This window comes from Dipodomys ordii, unplaced genomic scaffold (genome assembly GCF_000151885.1).
Source record: "Dipodomys ordii isolate 6190 unplaced genomic scaffold, Dord_2.0 Scaffold9, whole genome shotgun sequence".
NCBI classification, from domain to species: Eukaryota; Metazoa; Chordata; class Mammalia; order Rodentia; family Heteromyidae; genus Dipodomys; species Dipodomys ordii.
This window is the reverse complement of record NW_012267225.1, coordinates 9,389,745-9,413,323: the sequence shown is the minus strand read 5'-3', so window position 1 is coordinate 9,413,323 and position 23,579 is coordinate 9,389,745. Positions and strand designations below refer to the sequence as shown.

The 23,579-nt window shown below is 40.2% G+C and overlaps 1 pseudogene; it reads right to left on the bottom strand.

Annotated features, from left to right (window-relative positions):
- Window positions 1-244: 244 nt before the first annotated feature.
- Window positions 245-755, bottom strand: LOC105980452 (annotated as a pseudogene).
- Between the last annotated feature and the right edge of the window lie 22,824 nt (window positions 756-23,579).

Here is a 23,579-nt window from a genome sequence, read left to right as displayed (position 1 = left end):
TCATTTAACTTCCATCAAGAACCTTAAAAGGTAAGTGTTATTATTATTATGACATGTTGACCTTGAAGTGACTCTAGGTGACAGTTCAGTAACTTGTTTGAAGTTTCCCTGGCCAGGAAACAAAGAAGGTAGGACTTGATTTGGAGTCTACCTGCTCCAGGTGAAAGCAGTAAACTGCCAGGTGACCATAAATGACTGAAACAGACACTGGTTGCTTTAATGCTGATGTTTTCTCTTTTTTTGGTGGGAAAAAATGTATATTTATAATTTGCCAGCTTGATTCAGTTTAGATGATTCCAATTTTGTTGGCAACATCTAAAGCATCGTAATCAGGAGCCAGTGGAACATATGCCTTCTTCTCTCCATCAGGTCTGATCAGGGTATTGACCTTAGCCACATCAATGTCATAGAGCTTCTTCACAGCCTGTTTGATCTGATGCTTGTTGGCCTTAACATCCACAATGGACACCAGTGTGTTGTTGTCTTCTATTTTCCTCGTGGCTGACTCAGTGGTCAGGGGAACTTGATGATAGCATAGTGGTCAAGCTTGTTTCTCCTCGGAGCACTCTTCGAGGGTTTTTGGGCTGTCTTCGGAGCCGTAGCGTCTTGGGCCGCCGGAAGGTGGGTGAAGTGGGGATCTTCTTCTTTTTGTGGCTATGGACACCTTTCAGCACTGCCTTCTTGGCCTTCAAAGCCTTTTCCTTGGCTTCGGCTTTAGGAGGGGCAGGAGCTCCCTTCTTCGCTTTCGGTGCCATCTTGGTGAAAAAGGTAATGCTGATGTTTTCTTAAAAGATTTATGTGACACTGCTCTTCCCGTCTTTGCATTTGCTTTCACTTAGACTCCAGAGCACTTGTGAGTATATGTTCTCAGAAGATGTGTAGGTCAGGGCCACAGCATGGAAGGGCTTCCTTTGTTTCATGGGGGAAGTAGGATTTAAGATCGAAGAAGAGTTAGGGATGGACATAGGGGGAGAAGGCCGCAAGTTGAAATCTCTGCTGCCATTGGATATGGTTCGAAGCCATATTGGGATTTTCTTTTTCAGACCACAGGAAACATTCATTTAACTCATTTGTGGTTGGATTGACCATGATGGTTTTTAAAAACATATTTTTATTGTAAAAAATACTGTACAGAGGGGTTACAGTTACGTGAGTAATGAGTACATTTCCTATGGAGCATTGTTAGCTCCTCCTTTGTTTTTCTCCTACCATCCGTTCCCTCCCTATTTCTGCAGCTCCCCTCCCCCCCCCACAACATAGTGTCTTGTACATCTCATTGTTACAATGGGTCAACCAGTATCCTTATTTCAGCATTTTATTATTTCCCTTCCCCTTCCCAAATTAGAAAAATATATATACAAGATGCAGGGCACCAGATCAAATATAGTGAAAACAGGGGTTATAGCATAGGGGAAGAACATACAAAAGAAACAAAAAAAATCACATAGTACATTATAAATACATTAAAAACAACAGCAAGAAAGAGAAAACCACTTGTGTCCCTATCGGGGTTCCATCATCTTATCTGGTCATATGTACATAGGTTTTGACCTTTCTACTTGTCCTAGACATAGACAAGTTATTGCAAATAAGGGAAACCATGGGACCTATGTGTCTTTGGGCCTGTCTTACTTCACTTAACAGAATTTTTTCAGAAAGAATGACACTACCCCATTTGTTAGGAAATGGAAAGACCATGATGGTTTTTATTCATGGACCTTTCCAATGTTGGTTTTGTTGAGTGTTTGGTGGATATTGGCTAGTTTGGGAGCTTTCCAGCTTTTGGGCAGGTGTTGGTTAAGGGCTGAGATTCCCAATGGAAACAAAAGGAGGACTCTCTCTCTCTCTCTCTCTTTCTCTCTCTCTCTCCACTTTGTCTCTTCTCTCCCCTTTCCCTCCTCCCCCATTTCCTAGTCTTAGCCAATCAGTTGCTCTGATATTGTGTCGTGATATGGTAACTAAGTGGATAGTAGAGCGGTAAGGAGTTGGCCAGGGGCAGCACCAACACTGGTGGTGAGACTTCCTGGGGCAGACTTGTGGGATCTGAGCTGCCAGGCTTCTTCTGTTTTTGCCAATAATTGGACATGGTTCTTTGTAGAAACAGTAAGGTGTGCATGTGCACATATACATATATAATTTATTTATTTACTCATTTACTTATCAAGAATTGGCTCAATTGATTATGGAGGCTGAGAGGCTCTGTCTACAAGTTGGTGAGGCAAGACAGGCAGAAATGTAGTCCTGTCAGCACAGGGAAGATGGTAAATTTCTGTGTGTGTGTGTGTGTGTGTGTGTGTTCAGCCATTCCAATTCAAACCGCAGAGGAGAGAGAGAATTTCCACCCACTCTGCTTCTTCATTTGACTATGGCCCCAGCACAATGTATGAGCCAGCCCTCCTTGGGATGGGAAAACTCTAATTTAAACACTGATTTCATCCACAGACATCGAGATATGCAGCCAAGTATCTGGACACCTTGTGATCTAGTCAAACTAACAACTACACAGTAGCCATTGCTTTCATATTTCCACCACAGTGAGCCATGTTTGGTTTCTGATACATGTCATCACAGTCACAACTGATTCAAGTCATTCCCCTTTGAGAAACCCACAACTAGAATTTAAATATATTTTGGAGTTAATATGATATGGATGACATTATAGGAATGTATGAAACAGAAGAGTCTATAATCATAGCATTCTAATATAATTATCATCACATCTATGGGTTTAAAAATTATTTACATATACACACACATACATATACATTACATAAGTATATACCTATATGCATACATGTATGTGCATGTATACACACATTATACATACATATATATTATATACATATTCATAAATATACATTATATATACATTGTGTGTGTGTGTGTGTGTGTGTGTGTGTGTGTGTGTGCCAGTATGGGGATTAAATTCAGGGTCTGGGCACTGTGCCTGAGCTTTTTGCTCAGGGCTGGTGTTCTACTCCGTGAATCATAACTCTACTTTGAGCATTTTGGTGATTAATTAGAAGAGTCTTACAGACTTTCCTGCCCTGACTGGTTTTGAACCATGATACGCAGATCTCAGCCTTTAGAGTAGCTAGGATTACAAGTATGAACCAATGGTGCCCAGCTTAGAATTGTTCTTCAAATCTGTATGTAACTATAATTACTCTCTTGTCTCATCCAGCTTTAGAAATGGTCCCTGTGACCTCAGCTCTCAGACAGTGCACTTGGCCATTAGAATCTAGGGAACCTGAGTAGATGTGTTTAGGATCTACAATCCCCTCTTCCCAGTTAGCATTATCTCATTTTAAGAAAAGTCCTTTTAGCAGAGAAGAGACAATTAATTCGTAAGATCTTCTTATTCCAGGATGAAAATGCAGGGCCAGTGGAGGCAGTGGATTTCTAAAAAGAAGGTTACATGCTGGCAGCCTATTTATGATCTGCTTTGAGTCTTACATTCACATTGGAGGATCACACTTAAATTAAATTATGTAGGTATGTGTCAGATTATGCCAACATAGGAAGATATGGAAGTACTTAGTGTCTCCACTCTTAAAGATCTCATAGTCAGGTGGTGGTGATAGATACAAGCACAAGATAACTAGATGGCACTGTAGGAGGCAAGTGGAAGTTGGGGAGCAGGACATATGTGTGTGTACTTAGTTCTCAGGAAGGACTTCTTATATGTTATTCAGTAGAATTGGCAGGGGTTTCATGGATGGAAAGTATTAAAGAAAGCAAGTAGAGGGTCAGTATTAGCAAAGATATAATGAAAGAAATAAGATGCTACTTTGGTGAAACCTCTTTCAGGCTAGTTTTAGTAGTGGAGTAATGAGAACTTAAAACATCAGTTCTCAAACTTTATGGTCTCTTGATCCCTTTGCATGCTTAAAAATTATTCAATGTGGGGCACGATTAGGGTGGGCAACTGAGTATTTTTAAGAGCTTCACATTTCATCACTTGGAAAGACTCTGGATTAGACTTCTGCTCAGGACTGGCCCTCTACCACTGGAGCCAGGCCCCCATCTCACAGACCGGCTCCTCCATGGCTTCTAACAGTGAAAGAGGTTCCAATGACAAAAATGGCCCAAGGAGAAAAGGATCCACAAAACACCGACACAAATTTACTAAGGACCAACTGCAAGAACTTGGTGAGCTATTCCATCAGATACCGTACCCTGATTTTACAAGCAAAGAAGAACTGGCGAAAACATTCCATTGTCTAGTGCATGTAATTGGTAACTGGTTCAGAACAAGAGAGCCAAACTTCCATCTGAAGAGAGACACGGGATATTTGCTATGTGGAAACACCAATACTATCTACCTTTCAACAGCCAGTATGTTCAGGCTGCAGCTCCCAGCTATGCCAACGAGAGGTTCCTGAAGGGGCAGAATGCTCAGACAGCTAGAGCAGATTGGTCCTCTCTGGAGTAACAAGAAGGGAATCTTAGCCAACAGATGGACTCCAATGCCAAAAGGTACCCAAACTATGTGTTAGAGGGTGAAGATGCCACAGGAGATGAGCATTCTCCATATACTTCTTTCCTAGGCTTCAACTCCACAACATACCTACATCCCGCTACCATTTCTGAGCAGCATTTTGACAATGACGAGTCTGAGGCCATGGGAAGCCAACATGGAAGTCCTTGCCTTTTGCATCATGTTTCTAGGGAGTACGATGGATGGCAGAAGGAAGAGTAAAAAATTATTTCTATTAATTAAGACCACAACAGAACTAGAGCCACAGCAGAATGGGCCACGTCTGCTGCAACAACATCAAACAGAGGATGCTAATCCAGGAGCAGCTGCCAAATAGGTCATCCCAGGCACCCACAGTAATCCAAGGCAAAGGCCTCCCCAGAAAGCTCCAATAGTAGTTAGAAGATTTTATTCATTTTATTTTTAAGTGCCAGTACTGGACCTTAAATTCAGGGCCTACACACTCTGTTCAGTTTTTCAGTCAAGGTTGGAGCTCTACCACTTGAATCACACTTCTACTTCTGGTTTTTTGTTGGTTTATTAAACATCTCTGCTTTGTCTGCCCAGATTGAACTGTTATCCTCAGATTTCAGCTTCTTGAATAGCAAAGATTATAGGCATGAGTCACCATTGCCTGGCATTGTATTGTTTAATAGTAATTGGTTTTAAACTCATGAAATCAAGCCCTTTTGTTTTTGAAATAAGGTCTTATAGATATCTATGTGGCCCAAGCTGGCCTCAATTTTGTAATCCTCCTGCCTCTGCCTCTCAAGTAGCTGAGACTGAAGGTATGCACCACTGTGCCCAGTGTGTTTATGAGGGGAAGGGAGGTTACTGGGGCATTGTGTATGGGAGGCTGTGAGGAAAGTGCTCTATCACTACTTGAGTTTCAAGAAGCAAATATTTCATAATCTGTGAAAAAATTATTCAATGTGTCAGCTGAACATGGTGGATCATAACTGTAGTCCCAACTATTTACAAGGCAGAGGTAGGAAGATTACAGTCCCAGGCTGGGCCTGTGCAAAAAGTGCAAAACTTTATCTGAAAGATAAGCAAAAGGAAAAAAGATTGGGAAATGTGGCTCACGTGGTACAACATGCTTGAGGCCCTGAATTCAAAACTCCAATATTTCCAAAAGAAAAATAACATGGAATGCATCAAGAAGTTCCATTTGCCTGAGTAATTTATTAGTACTTTTGAGATTCGAAATTAAAATAATTGCCAGGTGCAGTGGCTCATGCCTTAATCCTAGAAACTTGAGAAATGGAAAATGGGAAAATCCTGGTTTGAAGACACCCCTCAAATTCTTTTTGAGACCCAATCTTAAGTAACTTTAGCTGGGCATGGTGGCACATGTCTGTCAACTCAGCTGAGTGTTAAGTGTAAATAGTAGGTTTGCAGTCTAGGATGACCCAGGCGTAAGCATGAGACCCTACTTAAAAAGTAATGAAAGTGGGCTGGGCAGATGGGTCAGTGGTAGAGCGCTTGCCTTGAGCTGAAGAGTTGAGGGACAGTGCCCAGGCCCAGAGTTCAGGCCCGAGGACCGGACCAAAAAAAAAAAAAAGTAATGAAAGTGAAAGGGCTAAGAGATATGGTTAAAATGGTAGAGCACCTCCCTAGAAAGAGCAAAGCCTTAAAGTTCAAATCTTAGTACCACCAAAAGAAAGAAAAGAAATTGAAATAATTATCATATTTGAATGGAAAATGATATTTTCTAAGACAAAAGTTTAGTGACATGATCACATTGTTTTAGAAACGTGTGTGTGTGTCTGTGTGTGTGTTGACACTGGGGCTGGAACTCAGGGCCTGGGCACTGTCCCTGAGCATTTGTACTCAAGGCTAATGTTCTACCACTTGAGCCACAGTTCCACTTATGGCTTTTTGCTGGTTAATTGAAGATGAGCATTCCATGGGCTTTCTTGCCTGGCCTGGCTTTGAACCATGGTCTTCCTGAGTAGCTAGAATTTCAGATGTGAGCCGTCTCTGCTTTGCTCTTAATAGAAGACAGCTGGATTCCTTAATTTACTTGTGCATTTAATGTGGTGCAAGATGTTGTTTGGGCTAAAGAAGCTGTAGGAAATCTGTGGTCAGAAATGGGAGAATATTCAGTATTGAAAAGCATTTTCAGGTAATTGTGAATATTCTGCTTTGATACTATCTAACCATTTGGCAAGCAGCAATATTTTAGAAATGAGTTCCAAAGAAGGGTGTTAATTTGTATCAATAAGCCTCCACACTCTGTTACATTACAATCCATTGGCCTATCACAGAGTACAGTTGGATCTCTTGGCTGTGGGTGATTTGTGTGAACTTACTGCTGCCATATTCCATTAAGCAAGATCAAAAGATTGTATTTGTAAATAGCCCTGCTCCCTCTCTTAGGAAAGTCTCTAGCTCTATTGGGAAGCTGTTGAACTCCTGACAGCCAGATACAAGTTTCTCACAATTTTCACTTGAAAGTTACAATTTTATCATTGGTCAGAGGTTCTGTCTTTTACTTTTCTGGCAAAAAGCTAATGAGACATCCCTCATCCCATCTCAAAAATCAAATTGGGCGCGAGAGATCATTCCTGTAATTCCAGTTACTTCTACACAGGTAGAAGAGTTGCAAAGTAAGACTGGCCTAGGGCAAAGCGAACAGAATAAAACAAAACAGACCAAAACAATAGCAACAACAACAAACCTGTGAGAACCTATTTGATAAAACTGGAGCAAAAAGGCTTGGGAAAATAACTCAAGTGACAGAGTGCTTGTCAAATAGTGAGAGCCTTGGTTCAAATCTCAATACTGTCACAGACAAAGTGTTTTATGACAAAGCTGGCTAGTTTTGTGGGGACAGGTGAAACTGGGAGGCATGGTTCTCATATATTGACATGTTTAATTAAAATCCCTTTATAAAATACCTAAAGATAATAAAAGTAGAAAAAGGAAAAGTTTTTAAAAAAAATCCAAATAGGATCAGTTGTAGGGGAAATTTTAAAAAGAAGAAATTGAACCCTAGTTTATGGCTGTAATCCTACCTACTCAGGAAGCTGGGAAGTGAGGATTGTGGTTCAAAGCTAGCTGGAGTAGAAAAGTCCATGAGACTCTATCTCCAATTAATTGTTATAAAGCCAGAAGTGAAGCTGTGGCTCATGTGGTAGATGTAGAGCACTAGTCTTGAGCAAAAAAGCTCAAGGACAGTGTCCAGACCCTGAGTTCAAGCTCCAGATCTGGCATTATTTTCAAAAGTAGTTAGTTTAAGGGCTGGGCATGCTGGCCTATGCCTCTAATCCCAGTTAGTTCAGGGAAGTGGAGGTAAGTGGAACAAGCAAAAGCTTAAGACCCTGTCTGGAAAAACAAGAGCAAAATGAGATTTTGTTCTTTTGAGGCCCTGAGTTCAAATATCAATACAAAAAAAGTGGCCAGTGAAGCTCAGAAACAAATGACTGAATGAGTACTTTCTGTCACTGGCATCAGCAGGTGTTTGGTAGAACTTTCTGTTTTGTCACACTGAATATTTAAAAGATGTGAACTCTTGTAGTCAAAGGCTGATATTTAATAAAGCATATGAATCCAAATTATGACACCAAGGACATTCTGAAGTTCCTAAGAGACACTGGCTTTTTTAATATATATTTTTATTATAAAAATACTGCACAGATGGGTTACGGTTACATGAGCAAGGTAATGAGTCCATTTCCTATCAAGCATTGTTACCCCCTCCTTTGTTTTTCCCCTACCATCCTTTTCTCCCCACCTCCCCAACTCCCCCAACCCAAAGTTGTAAAGTTCATTTTCAACATAGTGTCTTTTACATCTCGTTGTTACAATGGGTTAATGGGTATTCTTATTTCAGCATTTTGTTATTTCCCTTCCCCTCCCCAAATTAGAAAAGTGTATATATAAGATACAGGACACCAGAATCAAATACAGTGACAACAGGGGTTATACCATGGGGGAAGAACATACAAAAGAAACAGCAAAAATAATCACATAGTACATTATAAATACAGTTAAAAGAACAACAAGAAAGATAAAATCTCTTGTGTACCTAGCTTAGGGTTAATTTTGCTTAGCATCAGCTTATATGGTCATATGTACATAGCTTTTGACCTTTTCTACTTGTATTAGACATATACTAGTTATTGAAGATAAGGGAAACCATGAGACCTATGTTATTTTGGGCCTGGCTTACTTCACTTAATATATTTTTTTCCAAGTCTTTCAATTTCCTAACAAATGGGGCCATGCCATTCTTTCTGATGGAGGCATAGAATTCCATTCCATAGAATTCCAATACCACATTTTCTTGATCCATTCATCTACTGAAGGGCATCTGGGTTGGTTCCATACCTTAGCTATGGTGAATAATGCTGCAATAAACATAGTTGTGCTAGTAGCTTTAGTAAGGCCTTGTTTGTGAGCATATATATAGGTAAATGTCTAAAAGTGGAGTTGCTGGGTCATAGGGGAGCTCTATAGTAGTGTAGTTCTTTTTTTGTCCGGCTGTGGCACCTGAACTCTGGGCCTGGGCTCTGTCCCTCAGCTCTTCAGCTCAAGGCTAGCGCTCTACCACTTGAGCCACAGTGCCACGTCCAGCTTTTTCTGCTTATATGGTATTGAGGAATTGAACCCAGGGCCTCATGCATGCAAGGCAAGCACTCTACTACTGAGCCACCTCCCCAGCCCTCTGTGTAGTTGAACAAGCTTACACTCCCACGAACAATGCAGTAAGGTTCCCTTTTGGCCACATCCCCTCCAGCATCTGTTGTTATTAGAGTTCTTGATTATAATCATTCTAACTGGGGTGAGGGGGAATCTCAATGTTGTTTTGATTGGCATTTCTTTTATGACTAGAGAAGTTGAACATTTCTTCATGTATCTATTGGCCATTCTTATTTTCTCTTCAGAGAAGTTTCTCTTTAAGTCTTTAGCCCACTTATTAATTGGGTGGTTGTTTCTTTGAGGATTTGTTGTTGGGAGATTTAATTTTTTGAGTTCTAAGTATATTTTAGATATGAGACCCTTGTCCATTGTATAGCTAATGAAGATCTTCTCCCAATCCTTGGGCTTTATATTGATCTTGTTTGCTATGTCCTTTGCTTTGCAGAAGCTCTGCAGTTTCGTGCAATCCCATTTGTCCAACCTTTCTTTGATTTGTTGTGTTTTTGGGTCTTTATTAAGAAAATTTCAGCCTGGGCCAAGGAGCCCTAGAGTTTCTTCTGTTCCTTCCTGTAATGTTTTCAGGGTACTGCTTTGACTTCAAAGTCTTTAATCCATTTGGAGTTGATTCTGGTTCAGGGTGATATATAAGGATATAGCTTTAGTTTTCTACAGGTGTTTAACCAATTTTGCCAGCATCATTTACTGAAGAGACTGTCTTTCTTCCATTCTATTATTTTAGCTCCCTTATAGATGATTAGGTCTGTGGGTTCATTTCTGGGTCTTCAGTTCTATTCCATTGGTCCTGAGGTCTGCTCTTGTGCCAGTACCAAGCTATTTTGATTACTATGACTTTGTAGTAGAGTTTGAAATTTGGTATTGGTATTCCTCCAGCACCGTTCTTTCTGCTAAGGATTGTTTTTGCTATTCAGGGTTTTTTATTGTTCCATATGAATTTTTGAACTGCTTCTTCTATATTGAAGAATGAGGTTGGGTATTGATAGGTGTCACATTGAATTTGTAGATAGCCTTTGGCAGTATTGCCATTTTCATGATGTTAATCCTCCCAATCCATGAACCTGGGAGGTTTTTCCACTTCCTTAGTTCTGCTTTTATTTCCTTTTTCAGGATTTTAAAGTTTTCATGATAGAGATCTTTCACTTCTTTTTCTTTTCTTTCTTTCTTTCTTTCTTTTTTAATTGTGAACATACTGTACAGAGGGGTTACAGTTACATGGACAAGATAACGAGTACATTTCTTATCAAGCATTGCAGCCTCTTCCTTTGTTTACCTTTCACATCCCTTCTCAGCCTCCCCCTCCCCCCGCACAATCCTCACCCCCCCCACCAAAGTTGTACAGTTCGTTTTCGACATGACGACTTGTACTTCTCATTGTTGCAACGGGTCCACCTGTATCCTTAAATGACTTGTTTTTCCTCTTCTTCTCCACAAATTATACCGACATCAAATATAGTGAAAATAGGTGTTATATTGTGGGGGAGGGACATACAAAGCAACAAAGAAATAATCTTATAAATGCGTTAGAAACAAATGCATGAAAGAAAAAAACCATTTAAATACATATCTAAGGGTTCATTTTCCTAACATCACATTATCTGACCTTTTCTGCTTGACTCATACATATTCACATGGGCTCTCCTATGACCCAGCAATCCCACTTTTGGGCATTTACCCAAATGTTTACAAATAAGACCACACTAAAGCTACCAGCACAACTATGTTTATTGCAGCATTATTTACCATAGCTAAGATATGGAACTAACCTAGATGCCCCTCAGTAGATGAATGGATCAAGAAAATGTGGTATATATACACAATGGAATTCTATGCCTCCATCAGAAAGAATGACATTGCCCCATTTGTTAGGAAATGGAAAGGCTTGGACAAAATTATATTAAGTGATCCTTCACTTCTTTAGTTAGCTCCTAGGTATCTTATTTTTTGTGGGGCTATTACAAAAGGAGTTGCTTTCCCGATTTCAGCCACAGTCTTCTTATTATTGGCATGCAGAAAATCCATTGACTTTTGAGGGTTAATTTTGTATCCTGCTACTTTGCCAGAGTTTTGGATCAGCTTGAGTAATTTGGGAGTGAAGTCTATGGGATTCTTTAAATATAAGATCATGACATCTGCAAAATGGTAGAGTTTTACTTCTTCTTTCCCTATTTGGAGCCCCTTTATGTTTGCATCTTGTCTTATTGCTGTAGCTAGGCATTCTAATATTAAATTGAAGAGATGTGGAGAGAGTGGACATCCTTGTCTCATTCCTGAATTTAGAGGAAATGGCTTTACCCTTTTGCCATTAAGGATAATGCTTGCTGTAGGTTTGTCATACACAGCTTTTATTATATTAAGGAATATTCCATGGATTTCTAGTTTTTCCAGAGCTTTTATCATAAAAGTGTGTTGGATCTTGTCGAATGCTTTTTCTGCATGTATTGAGATAATCATGTGGTTCTTATCCTTGCTCTTGTTGATGTGATTAATTATATTAATTGATTTGCGTATATTGAACCAGCTTTGCATCCCTAAAATGAATCCTGTGTGATCATGTGTATTATTTTTTTTAAGAGTTGTTGAAGTCTATTGGCAAAAATTTTGTTGAGAAGTTTTGCATGGATGTTCATCAAAGAAGTAGGTCTGTAGTTCTCTTTCTTCGATGAGTCCCTGCCAGGTTTGAGGATGTGAGTTATGATGGCTTCATAGAAAGAGTTTGGTAGTGAATGTTCACTTTCAATTTTATTAAAGAGTTGGAGGAGTATTGGTGTGAGTTCTGCTTTGAAGTCCTTGTAGCATTCAGCTGTAAATCCATCCAGTCCTGGGCTTTTCTTGGGCAGGAAGTCTCTTATTGCTGTTTCAATTTTGATGCTTGATATGGGCCTGTTGAGTTGGTTTAAGTCACCTTGGTTTAGTTTGGGCATGTCAATATTTGGTAGAAATTTGTCCATGTCTTCAGATTCTCAAGCTTATTAGCATAAAGGTTTGAGAAGTATTCCCTTATAGTGTTCTGAATCTTGGTTGTTTCTGTGGTGATGTTACCATTCTCATCTCTAAGTTTATTTATTTGGGTGTGTTCTCTTCTTTTTCTAAGGTTTGCTAAGGGTCTGTCAATTTTGTTTGGCTTTTTTTTTAGACCTGAAACTATGTCAGCAAAGGTGATGCTAGAGCAACCTGGGTCAGCACCTCAACTCCAAGAAGGTGCCTCAGTGTACCTGCCTCTGGTTGTATGCCTTTAGTGCACATGTCAATAAAAAGAAAACTGTGAAAAATATCCTAGGGTAATTGCCAAAATAATTCTAAACAGGTGAAAGCATTGGGGAACCCTAAGAGTCTCTGGTACACATTTTGAGAACTGCTGACTCAGATATATAGAGTGCCTTGTACAGGCATTGTTCTGTACTTTAAATGTTTTATTTGTTTATTTATTTAAATTAGAAATGTTTTACATTACTTAATCCTCACAACTCATCTTTCAAAAACCAACCTAGCATGGCAAATCATACCAGTAATTCCAGTTACATGGAAAAAAACAGGTGAAAGAATTTCAGGCTGGCTCAGGGCAAGCAATACAACAACAACAACAAAGAAAATTAGCCAAAAAACTATGAGAGCCTATTTGAAAAACCTATGAAAGCAAAGACTAGCTGGGTGCCTGATTCAAGTGACAGAGTACTTAATTGCTTATTTTTCATAATCCTATTTCAAAAATTAAACCTGGCATGATAGATCACGCCCATAATTCCAGCTATGTGGAAGGCACAGGTAGAAGAATTACACACTAATACAATTCTCCCCATTGGATATGTGAAGATGCTCAGTCATACAGGTGTGATAAAGCCAAAGTCACATCTGGCCTTAGCTGACAGTACTCATCCACACGTGTGAACTGAGCTAGGCAATTGCTGCTTGTAATAACTTATGACTGGGTGGGATGTTATTCAAATCTCAAGTCCACAGTTGGGGTCTCATATGAGTGAGAATGTTGAAAAAAACAGGCTGAGCATTGTGGAGCAGTTCCCATGGTAAATGTCTTGCTATCTATCTATCTATCTATCTATCTATCTATCTATCTATCTATCTATCTATCTATCTAATCCATCCATCCAATATACATATATATATATTTAAATGTATATACACACAAATATGGCCAATGGAAAGGAGTACAGCAAATCCTACTGATATAAATGTATGTGTGTATATATATGACTTAAATGTATATGTATGCATATATGTTTTAAATGAATACATATGTACATAAGTACATAAATACATATACATATATGCATATACATATGTATGCATTTAAATCAGCATACATTGAGTACAGCCAATTGTTTACCCTCCAGAATATTAGTGGACTGCATCCAATCAAAGATCTTAAAGAAAAGGTGAGGTCTACCAAGGACAAAAGAATCCACAAGTGTCTTTCTTGGGTCTGTAGACCTCTGGTCTGACCTGTGTATTTTAAGTTTGCTACTGATTATCGCACTGATTAATTCTTTAAAATAATCTCTCTTCCTTAATTACTTATTTTTCTCTCTCCACTTTGTTTGGTTCCATTTCACTATAGAATTTTGACCTACTTTAGTTTTAGTTTCTTGTTTGGAATCTGTATTGAGAAGTTATTCCTGAAGAACACAAACTAATTACTTTATCAATTAAGATAAATGTGCAGTCAGATGCCAGTGTTCACACCTGTCCTAACAACTCAGGAGCTTGAGATCTGAGGATTGTAATTCAAAACTAGCCTAGTCTCTTATCTCCAATTAATCACCAGAAAAGACAAAAATTTAGTTGTGGCTCAATTTTTGCCTTAAGCATAAAAGCTTAGGGACAGTGTCCAGGCTCTGAGTTCAAGCCTCAAGACTGGCATTAAAAGATAAAAGTGCAAATCTTCTGGGCAAGTTGGTGCATGCACACCTGTTACTTATACTATGCAAGAGACATAACTAAAAGAACTCTCGTCTCTTAAGTCCTGCTGAGCAAAAGTGCCAGTCTTTACCCAAAAAAATAACCAGTGCACAAAAGGGCTGGACGCCTGGCTCAAGTGGTAGAGTGCAAGGTTCTGAGCTAAAACCCTAGTAGTTTGGGGGAGAAAAGTGCAAAGAATTGGAGTAATTACCTCACTGTGTTTCCACATAACCTCTCTGGGAATCAATGAAGTGCTCTAGAGTGAGGCCCCCACATGGATGTTTACAAAGGTTCCCAATCAAGAACCATCTCTGGGATGTGTTGACTTGGTTGTGAGGACATAGTAGACATAAAACAAAGCCACTTGTAATCGATGAATTAGCCAGGAACCATACTCCTGCAGACTGTACCTGGTACACCTGGCATCCACGAGAGCCTGCTCAAACTTTCAGTTTCAGAAAACGTGCAATTTGTGGAATTCCTTTGAAGACGCCTCTGAGAATATTGCAGAAATCTGCCTGATGGATATCAGGTGATTGTCATTCTAATGGTTATGAACAACCTGAATAATCAGAACTTCTGCTGGTCTTGGTGGAGGATCTCTCTTCGATTCATAATTACCTGATGTCCTTGGAAAAGTGCTCTGCCCCGGACTGACAAAAGACTTTAGCTTGAGACATTACCTTATGTTAAGCATATGCTTCTGTGCAGACAAGGAAAGAAAAAAAAGGGGGAGAGGGGTACCTTTTGAACACTCATAAAAATCATATTCATCTCCCTATCAGACAAATAGATTCTGTGGAACATATTTAGTTTTCATTCAGTACCAAGGAAAATACACTGGATCTTTAGGTTCTGGCGCTGTCACAGTTAAATGAAACGAGTAAAGGCAAATTAAGGAGGATTTCCCTCCCTCACCCACTAACCTCCCCTCTGTCCAAGGGGCTATCCCATTGTTGCTACCCAGGATCACTCTGCTAGAACCTTGCCCTCTAACCCTTGTCCTAATTTATTGAGAGGAAGCTGGAAAGGGAGCTATTTTTAACCTCCGGCACAATGACAGCCAGCACCACATGACGGAGAAGGAGTAGAGGGTGGTTAGCATTTGCTCGGTTCTTTGTGGACTGGTGTGGCATAGATACATTCCCACCCCACCCCCCACCACAGGTGAGGGGGCTGGGCAGTTGGGTGTGTGTATACCTGTTTGGGACAGGTAAGAAAAGGCTCTCAGAGAGTGAGTGGCTGCAGGTAGCCCTGAAGCAAGGTGCAATTGCAGATCAGCTCAACTCCTTTGTCCCTGAAGCTTTTTAAAATTTATTTTATTTTATTTTTTTTACTAGTTCTGGAGCTTGAACTCAGGGCCTGACCATTGTCTCTGAGCTTTTTTTTTTTTTGCTCAGGGCCAGTGCTCAACCACTTGAACCACACATCCACTTTTGGGGTTTTGATGGTTAATTGGAGATAAGAATCTCATGAACTTTCCTTCCCTGGGCTGGCTTTGAACCATGATCCTCAGCTCTCAGCCTCCTGCCCTGAGACTCTTAATGTGATTGTGACTATGTGAGGTGGGGAGGGCTTGGTGACACTCAGAGAGAAAGTGAGCCTGCTCCAGGCATTCTGGCTCAGAGCTAATGCATAGTGACTGGCAATGCTTAGCAGTGATAAGAACGAAATCAGGCATCCAGGCTGGTGTTCAGATGTCCACTCTGAATGTTTCAGAAATGAGAGATCCTGAATATTCTGTTTCCTATATCATCTGAGAAACATGTAATGCTTCAAGAACTTTATTGCCAATCAGTATTATGAACCGCAAACTTGGAGCTGGGCACTAATCACAGGCTTATGCCTGTAATCCTAGCTATTCAGGATGCTACAGCCAGCCTGAGTAGAAAAGTCTGTGAGATTCCATCTACAATTAACCAGCAAATGTCTGACTCTCAGAGGCATGACTCAAGTGGTAGAACACCAGCCATGAGCCAAAAAGCATAAGGCTCTGGGTTTAAGCCTTAGGACTGTCTCCCCAAACAACCACAAAACCAAATGAAATAAAATCTTTAAAACTTTGAAATGAGAGGAAGCCAGCTGTCTTTTCTTTAGGTCACATTGCTTTTAGGTTTGGCCTCTGTTCAAGGTGTTCTGGGACTGGTGTCCAGGTATCTAAGACATTCCCCAAACTACCCATACAAAGCAGCACTTTTTCCTTTTTCTTTTCTTGTCTTTCATTGTGTGTGTGTGTGTGTGTGTGTGTGTGTGTGTGTGTGTGTGTGTGCTGATATTGGTGCTTGAACTCTGGGTCTTATGCACTCACGCTCTCATTTGGCTTTTTAATTCAAGGCTGGTGCTGTACCATTTTAGCCACAGCTCCTTTTCTGGTGTTTTACTGGTTAATTGGAGGGATTTAAAAAAGTCTCTTGGCTTTGTCTTTGGAGTTGCATTGGAACCAAGATCCTCAGATCTCAGCCTTTTGTATAACTAAAATTACATGTGTGAGGCAACTGGCACCCCGCTCAGTACTTTTTCCTTTTGCCTATAAAAGTAGCCAAAATGATGATGGGGAAAGATTTCTGACTCCTTTTACCTCTTTTGTGTTTTAAATAGAAAAACAAGGATGGGCACTGCAAGATCATGTAGAGTGGTAAAAGGTAAAACTGAGCTAGACATTGAACCAAAACATTATTACAGCTCATCCTTGTAAGGAAGGTTTTAGAGATGATGTTTTCGAGACGGTTGAATGGCGTGAAGGTGCTGTAATCTGGAAACAATGAAGCAATGCCATGTGCTCCCAACTTTGCTGTGAACGTTCATGAACAGTCTGTGCATGAAACACATCAAAGGAACATTAAAATAATAGCAGCAATGGACTCTAATGAACTTAAAGGTGACTTTTCTTTTCTCTTTGTCTCCCTCCCTCCCTCTTTCCCTCCCTCCCTCCCTCTCTTTCTTCCTTCCTCCTTCCCTCCCTTCCTTCCTTCCTTCTTCCCTCTCTCCTTCCTTCTTTCCTTCCTTTATGTGTGTGTGTGTGTGTGTGTGTGTGTGTGTGCATGCATGCATGTGCACATGTGCAACAGTACTGGGGCTTAACTTAGGGCCTTGAGCTTTCTTTTAACATTTTTTGGGAAGGTGTCAGAAAATGCACACTGAAGAAAGACCATTTATTTAAAGAAATATAGAATAATATTGCTAAGAGACAAAGATCCTGCCCCTGACACAGGAAAGTGAATGGGGGCTGGTGAGTGATTTCCTGTGATTACAAAATAAGGTTGATGGAGGCAGAGAGGTAAAATGACAATAGAAAGTTAGGCTGAGAAAGTTTTGATGAGGATGAAGGATTGGGGTTCTCTTCCTGTATCAGTGGTATTCAGATTGTAGACTTCACAATTTTGTGATGTACTGTGGAATCATTGGGTGGATCACAACCTGTGTTTCTAGTAACAACAAAACAAATAGAAGCCAGGTGCTGATGACTACGCCTGTAATCCTAGCTACTCAGGAGGTTGAGATCTGGGGATCCTGGTCCAGAGCTAGTTCAGGCAGAAAAATATATGACTCTTATCTTCAATTAAGCAGCAAAAGCTTGTTGTGGAGGAATTATTAAGCACTGGTCAGCTTTGAGCAAGAAAGCCAAGAGAGTTCAAGGCCCAGAGTTCAAGCCCCATAATTGCCACACATGAAAAAGATAATTTTTTATTCCAAGACAATGAAAGGGAAACAGATAATTTTTTATTCCAAGACAAATGAACTTTGCAGAAACTTGCCAAGAAATGTACAAGGAGACCCACGTGCTCCCACCTTGAACTTCCCCCAGTGCTGGCATTCCAGACAAATAGAGTGCAATTTCTAAAATACTATGGAGTGGGTTTTTTTTTCAGACTTTCCTGTCATGTGTACACTCATTGGTCTGAATGGATATGTGAAGTTCTATGGAATTCCATCTCTTGTATAGTCTCTTGTAATAACTCACAACCCAGATACAGAACTCCGCCATTGCTACGAGGCTCACCAATGCCGTGTGGCCACACCACTGCTTGTCACCAGCTCCTGGCAATCACCAGCCTCCATGAAATGTATCTTCTGCATGTGTGTGTGTGTGTGTGTGTGTGTGTTTATTGCGTGTGCATGTGTATGTGAGAATAGGTGCATAGGTGAATATATTATGGATCATTCTGGCAGGGCACAGGATGAACTGAGAAGAACGGGGAAGTGAGACAAGGGTCGCCCTGTCTTGCTGCAATGAGTTATCAGGTAATGTGGCCTTCTCTCCCGCTGTACATCTCACCTATCTCCTTTTCCTTCCTTCCTTCCTAACGTCCTTCCTTCTCTCCTTTCTGACTTCCTTCCTTTCTTCTTTCTCTTTCTCTCTCTTCTTCCTTCCTTCTTTTCCCCTTCCTCCTTTCTTTCCTCCTTCTCTCCCACCCTCTGTTCATTAAATGTAGCCCTGTACCAAATGACTTTTTTCTATCCAGTCAGTGTTAACAAGTCTATGCCACACTCATAATTAATTAGAATGGTGGTAGTGTTAATTCATTCTTCTTCACCAATGTCAATGACAATAAGATGTTATGTTTCATTTACTGTTAAGTTCTGCATGTTATAAGTTATTCTTAGTTCACTTTATTATTTGTTTATACTATCGCAGATTTTGGCATTTGATTTGGACTTTAATACACATTCTTTTATCATTTCCTCTAGTCATATTTAGTACATTGAGTATCAGACATACAGTATAAATGCTGATTTTGTTATAACCATAAGAAAAACAATGTTTGACAAAAAAAATGTACTCATTACTTTACTCATGTAACTGTAACCCCTCTGGTACAGCATCTGTACAATAAAATAATTTTTTTAATTAAAAAATAATGTTTTTTTTCTTTTTCTTTTTCCTTTCTCTCTCTCTCTCTCTCTAGTGAGCAAAAGCAGGGATCAGAGGTAGTGTTGGAGAAGACAGTAGTAGACAGCCATGCAGTACCTCTCTCTCTCTCTCTCTCTCTCTCTGCTTAAAGGAATCCATAAACTATACTGGATGCCAGTTCCACATCCCACATTCCAGTTTTTTCTACATCCAACACGGATCCCACTCATTCTTAAATTCCACTCCCACCTACTCATCTAGGAGATCCCTGCTGCATTAATCAAGCTTGTGGCATTTCCAAAGGCTACTGTCTATAAGGAATTCATTTTCTTAGCTGTGTCTTTTGACTCCAAATCTAAGGTAAAATTTCAAGTATTTTTTTTTCCTTTTTAAAAAATGACTGGGTCAGAAAGGCCAGAATTTGTCTCCATGAAGCAAGTTTGCTCAGCCTGATGATTTCTGGAGCTGTTTACCCTGATTTCATACTACTTGTTGGATGATCTCATGAGCCTCTTTCTCCTTTGACAGGAAATGGAGAGAAGGTCAGCCAGAGGCTCTTCCTGCCTTCTGGTCTGGGATTCTCCTTAAGTCTAGAATAGGGGGGAGAATCAGGTTTTCTTGTTTCTGTATTGACAAGAGCGCTTGTTTAATACACCACATATTATTACTTCTTCTGTTCAAGATACTCAGTGATACTTAAGCTTATGGATTAATAGGAAATGATGCATATGGCAGCCCAGTCTTTTGAACAATGTGTTAGCAATCCATCCCTGTGACAAAATACATGAGAAATCAGCTTGGAGGAGGCAAGATTTATAGGCTCATGGTATCAGAGGGTTTAAGCCATGGATGTTTGGGCCATGCTTCTGGGCCTTTGGTGAAGCAGAACACATAGCAAGGAGCCTGTGGTAGAGTTAAACTGCTCACCTTGATATAGTGTATAAGGAGAGGGAGAGGGAAGATATGGGAAGAAGAGAGAGAGAGAAGAAGGAGGAGGGGGAAGAAGAGGAAAGAAAATGAAGGAGAGAAGAAGAGGGGATAAGAGAAGAGGAAGAGTGTGGACAAAATATACCCTTCAAGAGAATGACCCCTGTGACATTCTTCCAACAAGGCCTCAGTCCTTCACCAATAGCACATTAAGCTATAAATTCATCAATGGATCAATCTAGGCTTCACCTCTGAACCCTGAACTATTGGGGACCAGACCTTCAACTAATGAGCTTTTGAAGGCCATTTTTCATCCAAGCCATCACACAAAGCTAAAATTGAGGGGCTGGGAAGGTGGTTCAGTGGTAGAGTGCTTGCCTTGCATGCATGAGGCCCTGGGTTCGATTGCTCAGCACCATATAAGCAAAAAGAAAAAAGCCGGAAGTGGCGCTGTGGCTCAAGTGGTAGAACGCTAGCCTTGAGCTAAAGAGCTGAGGGACAACGCCCAGGCCCAGAGCTCAGGCCCCATGACCGGACCCCCCCCCAAAAAAAGCTAAAATTGAGAAAATACCAGTTTCCAATTTGTTACAAGCACCTGAGGACCCATCACTTTCTCATGGGTAATTCTTATCAGAGCATCAATTTTCCATGTGGTTAGCTCAGGTGGGAAGGGAAGAAAACCAACAGCTGATTGGTGACAATCTAATTTCTGGGCACAAAGAGGTTGTCTTATCAATTCTGAGTGCTAGCTGCTTTGAAAGATTGGAGTAAACATACTGGTACAAAACCAAGGAAAACTGAAGGTACATAGAAGTGGCAGTATATTACCTCAGCTGAAGTTTTGAACATATATTAGGACCCTTATCGTTCTTTTCAAAAAGTATTTTCAAGAAAAATGTCAAAAGATCCTAGTAGGAGAGAATTGTGAAGACAGACTCTGGGTAGCAGGTGAAGCTCTCATACCACCTGGTCCATTATAAGTGCCAACCCATCATTCAAGGGACATTGATGTTGCTGTAGACAGGTAAGGTGGGAAGTTGCTTGCAACACCAGTTAGTCTAATGCATGCAGTGTTTGGCCTTTTTTTTCTCTCTGACCATTACTGTGAAATGACACACGAGAAGGAACTGACTCTGGGGAGTGGGAAGAGAAAATAATAACCAGAGATTTAAGTGGAATGGGGACCTCCTTGATTCTATTGAACTAATAGGAAATGGGCTCTATGGTGTACATTTGGGGTATATGGAAATAGCCAGAAATGGAAGTACAATGGTGTGCAGATTAGGGGATTGGGCATTTGTGGACTCATGGTGTGCATAGGGCTGTTTTAATGAACTGTAGAAGTTGGAATAATCAGTCTTTAAGCTGTGTCCAATTCTTCTTAAGAAGAGACAGCCTGAGGCAAAACACTGCAGGTTTCTGGAGGAGCAGCTAAGTATGTGTGAAGGATCTGTCTCATCAAGCAAGGGAGAGGTGACACTGAGCCTGTCACCTGCCCTGCTCACGCAGGCTGGGACTATATCGATGTGAGAGCTGGGAGCCTATTATCTTTGAGAAGTTGGACAAGACCTTTCCCCCACCAAAATATCCTGAAAAGTTAAAGATAAGTTAGGGAAAATTTGGCATCTTGGAAGAGGAGTTTATATTAGTAGATAATTGAATTAGTATCTTTTTTACTTTGCTACTTCAGTGTGGATACATGTGTTTGTGTGTATGGGTGTGAATGTGTGCAAAATGTGTGTTCGTGTGTTTGGTTTTCCAAATAATGTTTCCAAAGTTGTACTTAGAGCTATTTATAGAAGATTCTTAAAACTCAAAGAACTTTATGCCATACATTTGCTATTAAAATAGCAAAATGGGCATGCAACTTAAATATTGGTTTTACTGAATTTATATTGATTTTGCAGCCTCTTTATTCTTTAATAAGTGTTTTTCCATTAAATTATAATCTGTACATATAAAGATGCATTTACATAACAACTGCTCTAATTTTTGGGGGGGGTCCGGTAGTGGGGCCTGAACTCTGGGCCTGGGCGCTGTCCCTCAGCTCTTCAGCTCAAGGCTAGCACTTTACCCCTTGAATCACAGCGCCATTTTTTCTTTTTGCTTATGTGGTGCTGAGGAATCGAACCCAGGGTCTCATGCATGCAAGGCAAGCGCTCTACCACTGAGCCAACTTCCCAGCCCCAACTGCTCTATTTTTATTTTGAGAAACAGACAATATTTTACTACAAAAATAAGCAAATAAATTATATATGTATATATATATATATATATATCACAAATGAAAGCAAGAACTGGAAAATCTAATTCTTCATCCATTTTTGAACCCTAAACTGTGCATTAATATAAGAAAGTTGACTTCCTTCAAAAAGAGCTTGATTGACTGTTGTTGACTTTTACTTACAGATTCTACTGTAGTCTCTGATGTACTCCTAATGTTATATCTTGAACTAATTATCAGACTTACTATTGACACCATAGAAGCCAGCCATGACTATTTGCTATATGCTATTAATTTTATTATTTATACCATTCTTCATTTCAGAAGCAAAAGCAGAGAACTTAGCTCTATTACTAAGTGTATCTTTATCAACTGGCCTGAAGATCTAACAGTGGGTTGCCCTATAGTGTCTATAGAACTGATTTTCAAGTGGGTTTTGGGTAGGGAATCTAATTTCCAAATTGTAGACTGCTGATACATGGCCTGTTTTGAATGCCAATACTGGGGCTGAACTCAAGGCCAGAGTGTTATCTCTTGGCCTCTTTGTTCAATGTTGCCACTCTACCACTTGAGCCAATCTCCATTTCTGACTTTCTGGTGGTTAATTGGTGATAAGAGTCTCATGAACTTTTCTGCCTGATCGCTTTGAACCATGATCCTCACAGATCAGCTTCCTAAGTAGCTAGGATTTCAGACATGAGTCACTAGGCACACAGCCTCAGCTTCTTTTCGATGGCCATTCCTGCAGAAGTGGGTTTGGTTGGTTTGTATACTGTGTGGTAAGGTTGTGAGGGAGAAACTACTCAATGTTACAGTCTGTATATGTTGAACATGCCACAGTCATTTAGTGCCAACCTGAGAGGAGATGATTTCTTCATTTCTCCAGCCTATAGAGTGGCACTTGTTTGTGAAAAGCAAGAGTGAAATAATTCAGGGCCAAAGGCCCTAGACAGAACAATACATCTCCCAGGTGGCCTGCAGGACCTCTTGGAAAGGCAATACCTAATGAGTGTGTGCACTTCTAGACCTAGCAAGACTTTTCCTCATGCCTGTCCATCTCTTCCCACATGCCTCTGACAGCCAAGAGAAAGAGGTCAAAATCTCCATCTGTCTTCTCTGCTTCTTACCATATGGCTGCCTCTGATGATAATCTGTCACTTTACCACTCAGCATCATTTTTAGAAATAGCATTGTAAGATTAAAGAAATCAGTATAGAAGAGTTGATACTATAGAATATCATATCTAAATCTGGTGATGCTGATGTTCTTGGGAAAAATGAAATGCTAGTTTGAGCTGACTACAAAGTGTTCCTAAAATGTTCCTGACAGTTTGCACTGGTACTACTCTTTCTAGGGTTTCCCTGAGAAGAAAGTGTGGTTTGGAGGACTTGGGGAGGAGAAAGGACAAGAGAAATACATAATGATGCTGGCAGATTCTAGCTGAAAAGTGGAGTTATGTTTTGTTTTTGCTTTAATTGTCCACTATAAGATTTGATGCAGGTCATCCCTCCTCTTCA